We start from the raw sequence: 18727 nt of genomic DNA on the forward strand, positions 1-18727 counted from the left end.
CAAAGGATCATGCAAGTGACATTGTCTACAGGTACGCTCATTTGTTTGTTCACCGACAAGCAGTTGTGGAGACCTATCTATGCTGGGCACTGTTCCAGATGTTGAGAACATATTAGAGAAGAGACAGAATATAGATCCTCAGGCAGTTCATATTCTAGGGTGGGGAGACAAACAATAAAGAAAAAGTAAGTAAAATAGCTTGTCAGACAGTGGTTAGTGTTATGGAGAACAACAAAGCAAGAAAGTGTAAGGAGTGCTGGCACAGATTTAAATAGAATGTTCGGGGATGGCCTTACCAACAGTGACTCGAGAACAAGCAATGTGGGTGCTGGGGGATGAACATTCCTGGGAGATCAGTATGTGCAAATTCCCTGAGGTGGGAGCACATTTGAGGAGCAGCAAAGAAGCTGTTGGGAACAGGGAGAACAAGATATAATGGCGTGCAAAGAAGGAGCAGGTTGTGTTGGGCTTATATGCAACTCTGAGTACCCTGACTTTTCCTCAGCTCTGAGAGAAATGTCCTCAAAGCTGCTATGATCCCGCCTCTCTGAACCCTCTCGGTATCACATCCTCCTTTCATCTGTGACCACTTGGATCTCCTCCCTGACCCTTGGATGGATCAGGTTAGTGTCCTTCTCCCTCATGTCTTTCTTGTCTAGTTATTTAGAGGTCATTTTGGTGATACTACAGAAAGTAGAGGGCCTGGATGGAGTTTGAGGATATTAATTTTTCTATGATACAGTGAATAATGCTAGGGTTCAAATATTCCTGAGAGAATCCCCAGGTGATAAACCCCACAGGGCATGGGCGGCATGTGATTACCAACAGACACCGTAACACCCAAAATCAAACAAAATCAAAAGTTGTGAGATCTGTATTTCCCATCTGCATCATAGAAAACCAAGCCCTACCTTCAAGGTCCCTAACCCAGACCAAGTGTCTCTTGGGGCAACTCTAAGAGGGGATCCAATATGTGCTGTTGATTCAGGCAAACATATCTGTAACTTTTCTGAAAGGGATTAGGGAAGAAGGGGTCTTGATATCAGACTATACTAAGCAAAAGAGAAAAATCCAGAAAAGGAAAGTAATAGTACATGAAGCAGGAAGTGTTCATAGATAAATGGTGTTGGAAAAATCTAGCTAACCACTGAGGACAAAAGTAGACTTTAACTCTATAGCCAAAACCAAAATTAATTACCATAAAAATACTAGAAGAAAATATGAGTGATTTTTTTTTTTACAGCATATATATGGAGACTTTCTACATCATCCAGGAAGTAACCTACCGTCATCATCATTGGACACTTGTGTAAACACAATATTAGTACTTTACCTATATTAAGTTATTTAATACTCACATCAACATACAGGTTTTAATATTAAATTTTTCCATTTTCCAGATGATAAAATTGAGGCACAAAGAAGTTAAGTAATTTTCCCAACAAGTGGTGGTGCCAAGATTCAAACCAAACAAGTATAATTTCAGAGTCCATAATTCTAAATTATTAAACTGCAAAGAAAAATACTGAGATATTTAAATACATGAATTAACAACTATATTAAAAATCATGTAAAAGACAAATGATACTGGGAAAAAATCACGTCACATAAGTAACAGATAAAACATTAATAGCCTTTACAGAACAACTTCTCAAATGTTATTGCTGAGAACACCAGTGTCCTGAACACTAATGGGTATTCTGGAAAAACAAAAAAGTTTTGATGGTCAATTAAGTTTAGGAAATGATCTGACCATGAAAGTCTTTTTCTTCCCCTCAGCACAAAAAGCAATAGAGTTCTCTGAAATGTAGTCTAAAAAATGTTATCTTTTCATGTAATGAGTTTCTACAGATCAGGAAGGAAAATATAAATACCCCAATAGAAAAATGGGCACAAGAGAGAACAGACAATTCAAAAATAAAAAAAGTACATTTATTAGCTTGAAAGAGTATTCAAGCTTGTTATTAGTCAAAGAAAGAGAAAACAATATGGAGGTATCAATTTTCCTCTTTCAAGTGGACAAAATATTAAAAAGGCTTATGCTTAGTATTTGTGAGAGTTTGAGGGAAAAATGCACTCTTAGAAGTTGTCAGATTGTGAGGTTGTCAATGAGCACAAGCTTTCTGGATTGAGGGGCAGTCCTATATAATAAAGTGTTAATATGTAAATGGTTGTCACGCCCTCATGCCATCATCCCATAATGGCTCAGACACTCAACACTGGGGAGAGAGGAATGGGGACCAGCCAGGCACAAATGAGATCACGAGAGAGGAATGAGGACCAGTCAGGCACAAATGAGATCACGAGAGAGGAATGAGGACCAGTCAGGCACAAATGAGCTCATGAGAGAGGAATGGGGACCAGCCAGGCTGCAGCCCAGGAGAGGGACAAGCCACCCGCCCTGCGGTCCCAAGCACCAGCGCCTGTGCCTGTGCCTGTGGCTGAGAGAGACAAAGCTACCCACCCCATGGTCCTGTGCACCTGTGGCTGCAGCCTGGGCAATGCTGCCCGCCCACAGTCCCCTGAGGCTATGGCCGGCCTGGGTGAAGCCGGCCCAGGTCCTGGGTGCCTGTGGCCAGCCAGAGGGAGGGAATCCTGGGTCCTGGGTGCAGGGTGAGGCAGAGGCAGTTAGGGGCAATCAGGCCAGCAAGGGAGCAGTTAGGAGCGATCAGGCAGGCAGAGGGGTTATGGGTGATCAGGCAGGCAGGCAGGTGAGCGGTTAGGAGCCAGTGGTCCTGGATTGTGAGAAGCAGTCGGACATCCCCCGAGGGGTCCCGGATTAGAGAGGGTGCAGGCTGGGATGAGGGGTCCCCCTCCCCTTGTGCATGAATTTCGTGCCCTGGGCCTCTAGTTTGACAGTAAGTATCAAAGGCCTTAAAAATAGATGACTTGATCTAGAAAAGTATATTCATAGGAATTTATTACAAGGAAATAATTGGACAAGTAGGCAAGTACAAGGTTTATTGCAGCATCATTTCTATTAGCAAAATTGTCCATCAATGTAAGTTAAAGCACATTTACACACTGCAGTACTGCACATCTGAAAAACAGTGATTTTGATCTATTTTTCTCCCATGGAACAATATCTAAAATACATGCAGAAAAAAATCAGATTACTAAATAATTTGTAATTATTTTTTGTGTGAAAAGAAAGTAAAAAAGACTAAAATCATATACATTAAAGTGTTAATGGTGGTTAGTTTTCTCTAGTGGGATTTGGGATACTTTTTTTCACCCTTTATTCCCTTTTTATATGATTACTTGTTACTATGGAAATAAAAATGGTTACTACCATTTTGAAACATGACATTTTTATTACTTTGGAATAGTGAGTCACAGATTTGAAAAATAAGAGGACTTCATTCTTCAACAAATATTAAGTTCTTTATTATGCTAGTAAACTCAGCCTCAGTCTGATAAGCTAAACTCAAAGAGAGGGTAAGTAGGACTCATGAGGCAGAAGGAAAAGAAGCTTAAAAAAACCCGGAGTCTGCAGAAATAATAGATCTTTATAAAAGGGATGTAGAGAAAAGGGGGAATTAAACTTCACTTGGTTTAACTGCTGGGTTGAATCATTGGCTTGTCAGGGAAAAACCTGGACAGCTGATGGTTCTTCTTGAATCAGGTAGAAAATCAAGGGAATGCCAAACAGTGCTTGGCAAATGGACCTGGAGTGCCACCCTCTAGCAGTTTCTGAAGGGACTCGCAGCTCCTTGTTCCTGAATTTGTGGAACAGGATATGGGCCAACTCCTTCCCTTTCTGACTAGCCTAAAATGAACTCCTTATGCGAAATCTGGACCAGTTCCAACACACCCAGTGCTCAAGGTTGTCAGCCAGCTGTTGGAAGCTCACACTGACTAATTTTCTTTTCTCTTAAATGGAGCAAAATATGTTGCTTTACATACGCAGAGAACAATGAATTGACCTAATTTGCATATATCCTCAACCTTCTAAAATTAGCCTTAAGACCTGGTCAGTCTCCTTACCCATTCATTCTGCTGCACTAAACTGTTGAGATGGGGAGGGGTCACCGGGAGAACTGCCCTCTTCAATTATGATATGTAATGGGAACCCCCTAGACAATCCTCACGGTAAGGCTAGGACTGGAATACTAATGAAGAACCTCTCTCCTTTTTGACTCTCTCACCATTGGCAAAGCTCTCTAAAAGCCCTCTGGGCTCCTGAAGGGGATGTCTGGGGAAGGGAGCAGGGACCAGCTCACTATGGGGACAAGCTGGAAGGACCACCATGCTCCTAAGAGAAGGTTAAGACCCAAGGCTGCTGGTCTTTGACTAGTTCCTTAAAATATTCTTTTTCTGTTTTTAGCATGATTTATTTATTTTTAAAATATATGTTTTTAAGTGATTTCAGAGAGGAAGGGAGAGGGGGAGAGAGAGATATAGAAACATCAATGATGAGAGAGAATCACTGATCGGCTGCCTCCTGCATACTCCCTACTGGGGATCGAGCCCACAACCCAGGCATGTGCCCTGACCAGGAACTGAAGCGTGATCTCCTGGTTCATAGGTCGACACTCAACCACTGAGCCACACTGGTTGGGTGGAATATTCTTTTTTTACTCTTAAGCTCTCATTTGAGTGACGAAAGGGACGCTTCCTTGTATAAATTTGTATTAAATAAATATATTAGCCAACTTAGGAGCTGGATCTTAGTAGGTTGATTTTTATTTTACTTAGTGGAGAAACTTTCAAGTTCCAATGGAAACTGTAGTCTTCTATATATATATATATATACTTAAAAATAGAATCCATTCTAAAAAAGATATATTTTAAGAAGTAGAACATTTGGAGACATGTATTATCCTCATTCTCTATCATCCAGTCTTAAGAGGTAGTGTATTCTAGTGGCTGATTAAAGTCAGAAGCACTGGAGTCTCTGTTTCTTCATCCATAAGGTAATATCTGCTCCATTGGGTTGCTGTAAAGATGAAATGAAATAATGTTTGGAAGTACACAGGGCTAGCTTGGCACAGAACTATTAACGGAGGCCAGCAATAAGTACCACCAACACTCGGGGCATAATCCACTTAGCAAGCATCTCCAAAGAATCCTTAGGTATTTAGAAAGGTTGGCATCAGAAACTTAAAAACTTCAAAATATTCTGTCTTTCTAGAAACACCACTGTTTGCTGTGTTATGGGGTAAATTCCCCCACGCCAACCCCTGGTCCATTCAGGTACTACGCTGGGGCTGGGTTTTCCCCTTCACCACTCCCACCTTCTGAGGGTCAAGCTTTATAAGTGTTGTTGGACTATTGACAAAGGGGACGCCCACAGGGGGCAGTTCAGATGGGCTCAGCAATTTCTCACATCATGGGGGATCATCTGGGGAGGTATGTGGGAACGTGACATGGGAGGCCCCTGCCCAACTCAAACAGAGAAAAACAAGTGAGAGGAAAAGGCAAATGTGCTCTTGGCTTGAGCCAACCAGGCCCCCACCAGGCCTCCTGGTACTGGTCACCTGCAAATCCTTGTCTGAGCATAAACTCTCTGATCTGCCTTGAGTGGAAATAAAAAAATTTAGAAATAACCTTTCCTGTCTCTCAGCCTTCCAGTCATAACAACTCTGATTTTTCTGCAGGCAAAGTAGATCCATCTGCCCACTAGGGGAAAGGTCAGGAAGTGCTGGAAAGCAAGGAAACACAATGATTAATATTTCAAGATCTTATCTTCCACACTTGCAATGAAAGCCTTTTCTTAATTCTATGTAGTGTTGGAAATGCAAGGAAAATAGAGATAATTTGGGGGGTGGGGTAGCGGGGGGGGGTGTTGTGCCTTCCTAGGAATTTCTCTGGATGGAGGATGTTACATTAGAAAGCCAAAGAGCTCCTGTGAGGCCCTGAGGTGGGTGGAGGGAGAGAAGTGATCACAGAGCACTCTTGCTCTCTCCATGTGCTCAGCGTCCCCGGCATTATTTCATGCTCCGCTCTTTTGCTTCCCTTCTTCTCCCTCCCCAAGTCCTGAAGAACCAGGAAATCTCAAAGGCCAAGACAGGATCTGTTTTAAGCAAGACTATGTTTGTTAGCTGACTCCACAACTCTCTCCTTCTAGAGGCAGGGTGAGCAAGCTGAGGAGTGGTTAAGAACTGCTATACTTTAAGACTGGGCCTGTCTCCATATTTCCTCTCTGATTCATGGATTAAAGTGGAATTTTCCAGGAAGGCTTGATCTGGGAGGAATCCTTCTCTTGGGTCTACAAGGTCTCTTTATGCAGCAGGAACATCCCACCCTGTGAGCATTTGGGGGCAGCCCACTAACCGTCAGACTGAAATTAAAGAGAGCAATAGCATTCCCAGCAGAAAGGACCCCCGATGGCAGTGTGGTTTTCACACTGACAAAAGTCACCGGCTTTTTTGATGAAGTGTACAGAGGGACTTGAGTTCTCCATTTTTATTAAATAATAATATTATTACTATCAAAGGAATTTTGGAGTATGATTTTTTTCTGAGCAAGTCAATTAACCTCTTTTTTTAAATTTAAATTTTGTTTTTCAATTACAGTTTTCTTACAATATTATTTTATATTAGTTTCAGGTGTATACATAGCTTTTAGACAGTCATACACTCTACAAAGTGTTCCCCTTGATATTTCCAGTAGCCACCTGGCACCACACATAATTATTAAAATGTTACTGACTATATTCTCTATGCTGTACTTTACATCCCTGTGACTATTTTGTAGCTTCTAATTTGTACATACTCATTTATTTATTTATTTTTGTAAATCCTTACTCGAGGATATTTTATTACATTGATTTTAAGAGAGAATGGAAAGGAGGGAGGAAGGGGTGGAGAGAGAGAGAAACATCGACGTGAGAGAGACACAGAGATTGGATGCCTCCTGCATATGCCCCAACCGGGGTTGGGGATCAAACCCACAACAGAGATACGTGCCCTTGACCAGGAGTCGAACACATGACCCTTCAGTCCATGGGCTGACACTCTAACCACTGAGAAAAACTGGCCAGGGCCAATTTGTACTTCTTATTCCCTGCACCTTTTTCACACAGTCCCCCACCCCTCTCTCCTCTGTCAACCATCAGTCTATTCTCTGTACTTACAGGTCTGTTTCTACTTTGTTTGGTCCTTTATTTTGTTCTTTAGATTCCACATATAAGTGAAACCACATGGTATTTGTCTTTCTCTCTCTGACATGTTGCACTTAGCATAATATCCTCGAGGTTAATCTATGCTGTTGTAAATGGTAAGATCTCATTCTTTTTTATAGCCAAGTAATATTCCACTGTATATATGTACCGAAACATTTTTATCCACACATCTATTAATAGGCACTTATGTTGTTTTTGCATCTTGACTATTGTAAAGAATGCTGTGATGAACATAGGGGTGCATATGTTTTTTCAAATTATTGTTTTGAGTTTCTTTGGCTATATACCCAGAAGTGGAATTGTTGGATCATAAAGCAGTTTCACTTTTAATTTTTTGAGGAACTTCCATACTGTTTTCTATGTCACTTGACCTCTCAGTTTCCTATCTAATAAATGAAGGACTGTATAATTTTTTACATACTTTCTAGCATTTACACTATTCTTTTAAGAAATATTCTCAAGTGGTTAAAAACTTGATGTTGGTGTTATAGGCATAATTTTCCCAGTTAACTAAATTTTAACTGTTATGGTATTTCTTGTTCATTTCCTAGATAATGGTGAGTGTATCTCTTAAAGGTTAGACCTACTTGAATAGCTTTTTGAATGTCTGACTTTTACAAGAAAATCTGAGAGAGTTAATCCCCAAAATGCTGCCACAGGGACAAAATACTAAGAGAGACTTGAAGATCAGAACCCAGTAATGATGACTGGATTTAATGTCTTCATTACTTAGGAACAAAGTAGAAGGTCTTAAAAGAGAATATGGTATGTGTGTTTGTGGGGGAGGGAGGGTGGGGGGTGGCAGGTATGAGATTTATGAGTACCTTTGAGTAACCAAGACTTTTTAAACTATGGGGAGTGAGTGAGCCTGAGACTGAGATGACAAGGCATCATTTTCATTTCCCAGCCACTCCTACAGGGCTATTTCTGTAGACGTGCAATCACTGTGGTTGGAGTAGAAGTGGGAGGGGTACAGGATGCTTTGGTATCTTTGAAGTAAATACTTAAAAAACAAAAACATTCCTGAAAGGGAGGCCATTATTTATTTTGCTTGGCTGTTCTTCCCATTCAGCAAAACTTGCCAAGAGAATCTACTACCCAGTTTCTTCAGGTCACTCAGAGTCAAAGGCCAGATTGGAGATAAAACCGTAGGTCTCAGTTTGCAGAGGTTTATGGGCCTCCTCTGTCTGCTATTCTTCCAGTGTGCCTCGGGTGGGCCTAATCAAAACATACCAGTCAGAGGGCGGAATGTATTCAGAAAGCACCTAGTCACACACAGCAGCAGACACATCAGTACACCTTGGAAGCAAGATATGCTCATAGGTCCTATGGTGTTGATGTTGAGGGGGACCTATTGTTCCAGTTAATATCTCTGAGGCTTTTGGATATCAGGGAGTCTGCTGTTAGTTTTCTTTCTTCCACATATGTATACAAAGATTTCTTTCTTTATCCTGGAGTACCCTAAAGAATAACAACAACTCAATGCCCATTCTTACCCCAGACTTACCTTCATTTCAGACACACAAAAAAGAATTTTTTATATTCCATACTAGGGTTTAACCTGAAGTTGACCTTCATAGCAAAACTTCACCATGTTCTTCACACCAATCCACCAATCATTGGCCTTTTGCTAGAATGGGCCTATGGGAATCACTTTATATTATCCCCATGGAATAGTTCTCTGTCTTTATTGCTGAAATCCAGGCTTGTCTCCCTGCATGGCTTTGAGATTTTCCTACTAATAATTGTCAAAATAAAAGAAAGCTAAGTATTTAGGAAATTTGATACAACACCATGACAACTCTTTTAAAGTTTTTGATGGGAGTAATTGGTCGGCTATATACCAATCATCACCATTATCATCATCAAAAACAATAAATACCTCTAGATTGTACAACATAAATTACATTTTGCTTGCAGGACATTTTCAATCTAGCATGCCACTATTCACAACTATATTTAGCTAAGCTAAATAAATAAACTAGTATCAAACAATCATAAGAATTAAATGCTGTCACTGAGGCATGGGGTATTGGAATAATGGGGTGCATTTCTATCTCTACTCATGTGAGTGTCAACTGCAGAGTTTCTTAGATTATGATTACCAAGTGGTTAGAATGACTTTGAACTTAACCCTCATCTTGAGAGACTGCTATAAACATAGCTTGTTATATATGAGTCTTGTAACCACAAACCAAAAACCTATAATCAATACACAAAAAATACAGAAAATGGAACCCAAACAAATAACCAAAGAAAGTCGTCAATGTACATGAGAAGACAGCAAGAAAAGAAAGAAACAGAGAAGAACTACAAAAACAACCAGAAAATAATAAAGTGGCAATAAGTACACACTATCCGTAATTACTTTAAATGGACTAAATATACCAAAAGACATAAGGTGGCTGAATGAATAAAAGACAAGACCCATGCATATGCTGCCTACAAGAGACCCCCTTCAGACTGAAAGACACACACAGACTAAAAAGGAAGGGATGAAAAAAGATGTATCTTGCAAATGGAAATGAAAAGAAAGTTGTCTTAGTAATATTTATATAACACAAAATAGATTTTATTTTTTTATTTTATTTTATTTTTTTAATATATTTTATTGATTTTTTTTACAGAGAGGAAGGGAGAGCAATAGAGAATTAGAAACATCAATGAGAGAGACACATCGATCAGCTGCCTCCTGCACATCCCCTACTGGGATGTGCCCGCAACCAAGGCACATGCCCTTGACTGGAATCAAACCCGGGACCCTTCAGTCCCCAGGCCGACTCTCTATCCACTGAGCCAAACCAATCAGGTCACAAAATAGATTTTAACAAAGACTGCACCATGAGATTATAGACTATAGTAATCAAAACAGTATGGTACTAGCACAAAAACAGACACATAGATCAGTGGAACAGAATAGAGACCCCAGGAATAAACTCATGCTTGTATGGTCAATTACTTTACAACAAAGGAAGCAAGAATATACAGTGGGAAAAAGATAGTCTCTTCAAAAAATGGTGCTGGGAAAACTGGGAAGATACATTAAAAATAAAAACTAGGCCATTTCCTTATGCCATATATAAAAATAAATTCAAATGGATTAAAGACTTAAATGTAAAACCTGAAAGGATAAAACTCCTAGAAAAAAAACATAGGCAGTAAACTCTCTGACATTGGTTTTAGCAATCTATAATAATAAATGGCCCGGGGGAAGCCAGCCTGGGTCTGGGTGCCTGCTGGCGGTGGAGGAGGGAAGCCCAGGTCCTGGGTGCCAGAGGGAAGCTGGTGCAGGCAGCCAGGGGAAGGAGGAAGGCCTACTCTTGCACGAATTTTCGTGCATCGGGCCTCTAGTATATACTAGTACATATTTTGGTTGTGTCTCCTTGGGCAACGAAAGGAAAAATAAACAAATGAGACCATATCAAACTAAAAAACTGTTGCACAAAGAAGGAAACCATCAGCAGGAAGAAGAGGCAACCTACTGAATGGGAGAAGATATTTGCAAATGATATATCTGATAAGGGGTTAATATCCAAAATAAATACATACAACTCAACATAAAAAACAACAATCCAATTAAAAATTGGGCTGAAGACCTGAATAGACAATTCTCCAAAGAAGATATACAGATGGCCAACAGACATGAAAAGATGCTCAACAACACTAATTATCAGAGAAATGCAAATCAAAACTACAATGAGATATCACCTCACACCGGTCAGAATGGCTATTATGAAAAAGACAACTAATAACAGGTATTGGCGAGGATGTGAGGAAAGGAAACCCTTGTGCACTGTTGAGATTGTAAATTAGTGCAGCCAGTATGGAGCACAATAAGGAGTTCCCTTAAAAAATTTTAAAATAGAATTATAATATGACCCAGCAATTCCACTTCTGGATATATCTCTCCCCTTCCTAAAAGAAAACAAAAACAATAACTAAAAAAGATATATGCACCGTTTGTTCATTGCTGAACTGTTTACAATAGTCAAAATGTGGAAGCTACTTAGGTGTCCATTGATAATGGATAAAGAAGATGTGGTGTATACCTACCATGGAATTTTAATCAGCCATAAAATAAATGAAATCTTGTGATTTGTGACAAAACGGGTGGACCTAGAGTATAGTATATTAAGTGAAATAAGTCAGAGAAAGACGAAAACCATATGATTTCACTTGTATGTGGAGTCTAAAAAGCAAAACAAATGAACAACCAAAAACAAAACAGAAACAAACTCATGGATACAGAGAACAAACTGATGGCTACCAGAGGGGAGGGGGATGGAGGGGATTGAGGAAAAAGGTGAAGGGGATTAAGAAATACAAACTTTTAGTTACAAAATAATGTACAGAATAGGGAATAAATAGTATTGTAATAACTGTGTGGTGACAGATGGTTACTAGACTTATTGTGGTGATCACTTTGTAAGGTATATAAATGTGTAATCACTATGTTGCACACCTGAAACTAATATAATGCATGTCGACTATAATTAAAAATAACTGAATATTCCCCCAAACTTAAAGATTACCAAATGCAAGCAGTAAAAAGTTAGTCCCTAATAAGAAAAATAATGTTCACTGCCAATTTAGAGAGATGGCATAAACCCCTTCTATTAAAATTCAAGTTTCAAGGTATTGATTCTGGTCTAATAGTGTTGTCTCTTATGGATCCCTTTTTGCCCTTAAAATCAGATTGAGGTCCATTAAAACCAGGTTACAACGAGCTGGCATTTTTATTTAATTCCTTCCCATAGGAACAGTGTGTCCAAGCAGCCATCCCATCTGCATAATGTAAGGCAGGTTATCCTTCCAGCAAGCCCACATCTACCTCCTCCGAGAGGAAAAAGCTAAATAGACCCATCTCTTGAAGATCCAGTGAGCATCTGGAATAAGGTGTATGATACAAGCTCAACTAAGCACACTGCAAATGGATTTAAACAGGCCAGTTGTTAGAATAGAATTTTCTCAGATTATCAAATGTATGTTTGCTGCCCATTGGTGCTTGGAATTATTGATTGGCTCCTGGGGTCACATGTAGGCATTTATCCCAGGGCTTAACAAACAACACACAATTCTGTATCCTTTTCTACCTGTAGACTTTCTATCACTTGGCATAGAAATCATGTAAAACAGAAACTCTAACTCACAGACCAAAAAAATCATAGCAAGGTTTTTTTTTTAAATTAATATTTTAATATCAGGAAGGAAAGAGGAAATTCCTGAATCTGACTGCCAGAGTTTAAAAAAGTGAATGAGTCTAATTTTAGTGGTTTAATCCAATCATGGGGACTTGAAACTAAGTACTTGTCATAAGTGGCTGAAAAATGAGAGAAAAGCAAAGTATTATTTTTCCTACATGGAAAACTGAAGGTAAATCTATTTAATGTAGGAAACATACCTTATTTTCTTCCTGAATCAGATTAATCGCCCATCTCTCTCCTCTGTTCTGACAGTGGTTTATCAATTTAAATTTTATTTCGGAGCCCGGGAGCCACCCTCCATGATATCTGCCAGATGGCTAAAAGGGTATTTCATTATGCTCTTAATTTTTACTTGATAGTCTATTTTGTGTTCATGAATTTCCATGAAATTTTTTATCTTTTCTTGTGTGTGTGGTAGCAATGATGAGACTGTCAGACAATTGCTGTCATTTTTTATAAGTATATTAGGCCATCCAGAAGAGTCTGATGGAGTGTACACAAGTAGCTACACCTATATAGGTAAATGTCATAAAACAACTGTATTTTTAATTCTTTGCTTCAAGCTAACAAGTTCCATCTGCTTTCTTCCTGTTATGATGAAGGGTTTCTGGGTCTCCTGTGTGCCTGGGCCAGTGCGGGGTTGGCACCTGAGACCAAACAGTGGCACAGCTGATGGAAAGCAAGCACAATTTTGGCACAAGGGAGGTATTTTCAGCATCTGTCAACTCTTTCTTCTGTCTCCTCTTTGCCTCCTTGCACTTGGGATTGACGCTGTTGTCTGTTTTCTACCCACAGGGAGGCAAGAGTGTAAAAAGCACTTGAAGGCGCAGAGGGGGTTTTTCTGCAGAGGTAGCAGTAATTTTAATTAAGAAGGGGAAGTTTTTGAAATGGGTCAGTTTCTTACGGACTGCTATTGGCAGCTTGCCTGGAAACTGGTCTTTCCTGCTCCACATCATGGGGCAGCCCCTCCTGGGAAGCAGAACTGAAACAATAAGACAGAGAGAAAAGGAGGGCCAGGATGGCGGCTGGAGTTATCGGAGCCTGGGGACATTGCTCAGCAGTCAGTGAGGTTATTGACTTGACAGTTAATTGGGCAAGTTTGTGGTCTTAAAGGACCTGAAGACCTTAGGCTCATTTTAAGGGGGCGGCTGTCAAACCACAATTACTACCTTGAGAAATGGATGCAGAAAGGAGCAGAGTTAGTAAGGAGCACAGATTAGCATACCCATCGGCTTAGGGTTGCCAGGGATAAACTGAGCCAGGTGAAGCTAAATGACAGCTATCAAGCACCAAGTGTTTGAGATGGTTTAAAAAGTTATTGATTTTCCTAACTAGCCAGAGATGTTTCTCCAACCTAGCCGTAAAACGCAGGCAGGGTTAGGCAAATAGGAAGGCTCAGAGAGAGATGGGAAACTATAGCAGCAACAGCAACAGCGAAATCAGGTAGCACAGAAACGGAAACGATTGCAGGATCAGTGTGAGAAAAGCCTACAGCAATGTCATTCTGGAGGCAGGACGAGTGTGAGTCCCAAGGGGCGGCTGAGACCCAAAGGCCAGCACACTGTATATGATTCCACATGAGCATTCTTAGGTGGCAGCAACTCTGGTGTGAAACATTTGTGATTGTTTTGTGCATGTCTGTTTAACACAACTGTAGCTCCAAGACGGCAAGCACATTCTCTGTCTCACTGCTCCCACTTTTGGAGCCCTCTGGGGGCACCCCTAAAAGATCACACTGCTTCCTCGCTGCAAATGGTCTCGGAGCCTTTCAGAGTGATCAGGCGGGCGTGGGAGGGGAGATCTGTTTGCAGTCTCTGCCGTGATTCTGGTCTTCTCGATGTGTGTTTTTTTTTTTAGAGTGACAAATAAGAAAGCCCTGTTCAGGGTTGTTAAAATAGAAACTCCTGAACTGGGTGTCAGGTCCCTAGGTTCCTGGACAAAGCCTGGCAGTACCCCACCCCTGGATAAAGTTACAGCTGATGACCAACTGACCAACAAGTTTCGTCCCCGGGTTGTCTGTTACCTAGGCCTACAGAAATGTCATCCAATTAGGACTATCCTGGCTGGAGTGAGTGGGTATCACCTTTTAGTATAAACTCAGTGTGTGAGAGAAAGAGATAGGGAAAGAGGTAGAGGTGGGGAGAGGAAGGAGTTAGGGAGAGGGGCAGAGGGGAGAGAGGGTAAAGAGAGAGGGAGGGAGAATATAGAAAGGGGGAGAAGGGGAGACGGAAGGGAGGGGCTCTGACTATAGGGAATGGATGAGATACAAAGAAGTTTTTTCAGTCCATTACGACTCTAATTTCTGCCTCCTTGGTTCCTGCTATTTCACCTCAAAACTAACTCCTCTTCTTTGGAGGATGTAATTGAATGTAGTGCCAGCCCAGCCATGGCTGACTTTGGATCCAGGCCCCACAAGCTTCTTTTGGGTGCTCAGTGACAGTGGAAATGTACAGAACTCTTTTGTCTATGTACCTGTGCTCTTTTGAAAATTCTGTCTTAAGTTACTTCTGTGAGCAGAGTGGCAATAGAAGATACCCTCCAGTAAGCTTGTGGCTGCAGACACACAGCAGGGCTGTGTCCCACCATGTCTCAAGATGGGATTTTTATCTATGGAACACTATCCCCTTTTATTTCATCCACTTCTCCCTGATATTTCCCTTTTTCTTTTTGTTCTCTCAACAGACCATAATATGGCTCAGAAAGCTATGTTATTTATCAAAATGCACTAAGATATTTTTTTCCTTTATAAATTTAAAAGTTGAAAATTACAGCTTATTATTTGGTAGGCCTAATATATCATATTTTCCATTCTCCTATCCTAATATATAAAGAGCCAGGGTCCGTCACGACCTAAATGTCCAGTTGGACGACTGAACACTAGGCTAGGGTTCCGGCTGGGGCAGCGGAAGTCAGTCCTGGGTCCCAGCTGCCCGTGGCGTGGTGGTAGGAGTGAGCTGTGGGAATGGAGCCATGTTGCTATTGGACTGGCCTCTGGGTCCCTTCCCCCGCACGCAGGCTCTGGGGAACCAGAGCCATGCTGTGATCTGGGAATCTTGGTCCCTCCTTCCACCCGCAGGCTCTGGGGAACTGGAGCCATGTTGCAATTGGACTGGCCTCTTGGTCCCCCCTCCCTCCGGCCTGCAGGCCTGGAGAACCAGAGCCATGCTGCAGTGGGACTGGACCCTACCCGAGGGGTCCCGGATTGTGAGAGCATGCAGGCTGGGCTGAGAGACCCCCCCCCAAAGTGCACAAATTTTCGTGCACCAGGCTTCTAGTGAGTCAATAAAACCCCCAATCTCTAGCTAAATTGAGAGCAAATTTACCAAACTACATACTAGGAAGAGTTAATTAGTTGTTTTTGGTTTGGTTTGTTTTTTTAAGTTTCTTGTATCTTTGCTTTTTCAGTCTAGCAAATTGAAATACTGATCCTTATATAAATTCAAGCAATGTGTTCAAAGTGCAGTCCATGACTTATTTACATACCTCAGTATCAGTCTCATTAGCCACCCCCTTGCACACTCCTAACAATAACTGAGGTCAGGACTCCATTGTTGAGCAGGAAAGAGCACTCTAGCAACATAGGGAAGAAACAAGTTTTCCATTTGTGCAAAGGTCTCCCAGGTTAACACAACAGCTATAACTACCATTTAAAAGCAAATGGTATATGTCAGGCATCATGGTCAGTGTAAGAGTGTGTATTTTTATTTCCTGCAACAGCTTCGTAGAAATATTTTCCCTAACTTTATAGGTAAGAAAATTAAGCCTCTAAGAAGTTATTTAACTTGCTAAAGTCCATGAAGCTAGAAAATGGCTAAGAATGGATGCTCCCAGAATCCCCTTGTTAGATGGACATGAATCAATTTAGCTCTTGATCAATAGATCTTATTAACAACTCACTTGCCCCCTCCCAGTTTATAAAGCACTATCACATACATTGTTTCCTCTCATTCACACCTCAGAACAGTTCTGTGAGTAGGTCATTATAATGCCACTCCACAGATGAATAAATTGAGGGCCAAATTAGTGAAAATAGGACACCAAGTCAATCCTAGGGACATTTGTGAATGTACTCTAGCTAAACACCAATATACGATTTCAGAAGAGTAAGTTAAATGAGCAGGCTCCTCTCCAGAGAATTCTGATTGATCAGATATGAACAATATAAAAATAAAGAATTTCCTTAACATTTGGACTGAAGGAGGACAGCAAGGGCAAGGATTGCTGTTTTTACAACCTGGATCAGTGCACAGTGGAGGCTGGTGTGTGTGTGTGTGTGTGTGTGTGTGTGTGTGTGTGTGTGTTCACCTGTGCACCTGATATTACTTCCCTGGCTGGCAGCCGAGGGTGCCTGAGGAGTGCTGAGGTTTTCCTTATCCCACCAGGGCATGGAAAGGCAATTATCTCAGTGGGTTATAGCCTGCCCTGGAGTGTGTTGTCTTAGACTGTACCCTACAGAGAGGCCCAAAGGGATCCTCCTTTTAAGGGGCCAGCTTGGACCTTCCCAAGAACTGCCAGGCATTTAAGATACAGCCTTCACATTACCTACCTTACACACACTGCCCACCAAATCCTTCCAATTGTATCCCCAAAGCCTTCACACTCTTTCAACTCAAACATGTTGCCTGCCCACATTCAAACTGCATTGTGACAAAATTGATGTCTCTTTTTATAATTCAGGACCTGAGGGCTACAGCTACCTTAGAGAACTGCCTGGTGGCCAAAGAGAGAAATATCTGTTTTAAAACGGCTTTTGCCAGGGGTTTTTCTCTGGGGACCATCCTATACATAAAAGCCTAATATGCAAATCAACCAAACTGAGGAATGACCGGTTGCTATGACATGCACTGACCACCAGGAGGCAGACACTCAATGCAGGAGCTGCCCCCAACCTGCAGCCCCAGGCCAGCCAAGGCAGGTGCCTGCGGGGGCCCCTTGATTGCCCCGCTGGTCGCCCCCCAGAGGGAGGTGACTTGTGGCGGCAATGGGGGCGGGGCTGGTGAGTGGGTGGCACCAGGCCAGACAAGGCGGGTGCCAGCGGGGCCCCCCTGATCGCCCTGCTGGTCACCCCACAGATTGGTCCCAATCACTGGCCAGGCCTAGGGACCCTACCCGTGCACGAATTTTGTGCACCAGGCCTCTAGTTATCAATAAAGCTGAAGAAAGAGGCCACACCCACCCTAGCCCATGGCATGAATGTGTATTGAGTATTATTACCTTGGGGTATTATTGATTCCTTTTGGGTATTACTGATTCTAGGAGATTTCTTCAAATCTCTGGGCCATATAGTTCAGTTCCTCTCTATAATATCACAAGAACTCACTGATGTAATAGGAAATATCCACAAATCTGCATTTATGTTCAGAGCTAAAAGGGGTAAGTAATATTGCTTCTGACTGTGCTCAAATGAAATAATTATCTACGTTTGCTACTTCTTTCCCAGCATCTGTCCCTTCCCTGTTATACTATACCAGTGGTTGGCAAACTGCAGCTCGCGAGCCACATGCGGCTCTTTGGCCCTTGAGTGTGGCTCTTCCACAAAATACCAACTTCTGCGCATGGGCCATGAAGTTTCAATTGCACTGTACATGCACGCCTGCATGTGGTATTTTGTGGAAGAGCCACACTCAAGGGGCCAAAGAGCCACATGTGGCTCGCGAGCCGCAGTTTGCCGACCACTGTACTAGACCATTGTTTAGGAAATTGGCTTCTTGCAATGATTCTTGAAGCCAGAGCTATTGTCTGTGCTGCCTCTTCAAATTATTTTTCTATTGGACACTGCCCACCCAGGGTTGGAAGAGGAACAGGCCAGGGTGTTTCTGTTCTTGTGTAATTGTTAGTACTGTCTGTGTCAGCACGGCTGCGGGTCAGCTTGTTTGTCACATGTCACCAAGCCTCACTGGGCAACCACTGGAATAATGGCCACTTAATCCAGCTACAGAAAAACTGGAACCCTCGGGGAGCCGAGCGCTGCTCTTCTTTATGGAGAGGCTCTACCTGGAACTAGGCAATTACGTCCCAAGTCAGCTTTTACCTAAATACACTCTGTTTAAAAAGAAGAAGAAAGGCGCCCTTGAAGGGTTAACAACTCGGAACAGTTGGAAACTTGTTAAGAGAGTTTTTTTCTTCCTAACACATTTTAGAGTTTAGGAAAACCTAGAAATGAAATGCCTAAAAAAAGCTAGTTCCTCTCTCTCTGTATTTCTAAATCATTTTGTATCTTTAAAAAAATCTGTGTGTGTAATCTTCAGGGAGGAAGGCAAAGAATATATATGCTGTTGCTGACTTCCTATTTTTAAATATAGTATTTTAATACCAACAAGTCAAACTTGCTATTTTGAAATTATGTAGCAACGATGCTGAGTTTTAAAATAATGCAATTCTGAGCCCCTTCCCAACC

General features: G+C 41.6%; 1 pseudogene; it reads left to right on the forward strand.

Moving 5' to 3' along the window:
- The first annotated feature begins 286 nt into the window (after positions 1-286).
- LOC102419629 overlaps positions 287-18727 on the forward strand; it is a 31084-nt pseudogene continuing 12643 nt past the window's right edge.

This window comes from Myotis lucifugus, unplaced genomic scaffold (assembly GCF_000147115.1).
Source record: "Myotis lucifugus unplaced genomic scaffold, Myoluc2.0 scaffold_212, whole genome shotgun sequence".
NCBI lineage: Eukaryota > Metazoa > Chordata > Mammalia > Chiroptera > Vespertilionidae > Myotis > Myotis lucifugus.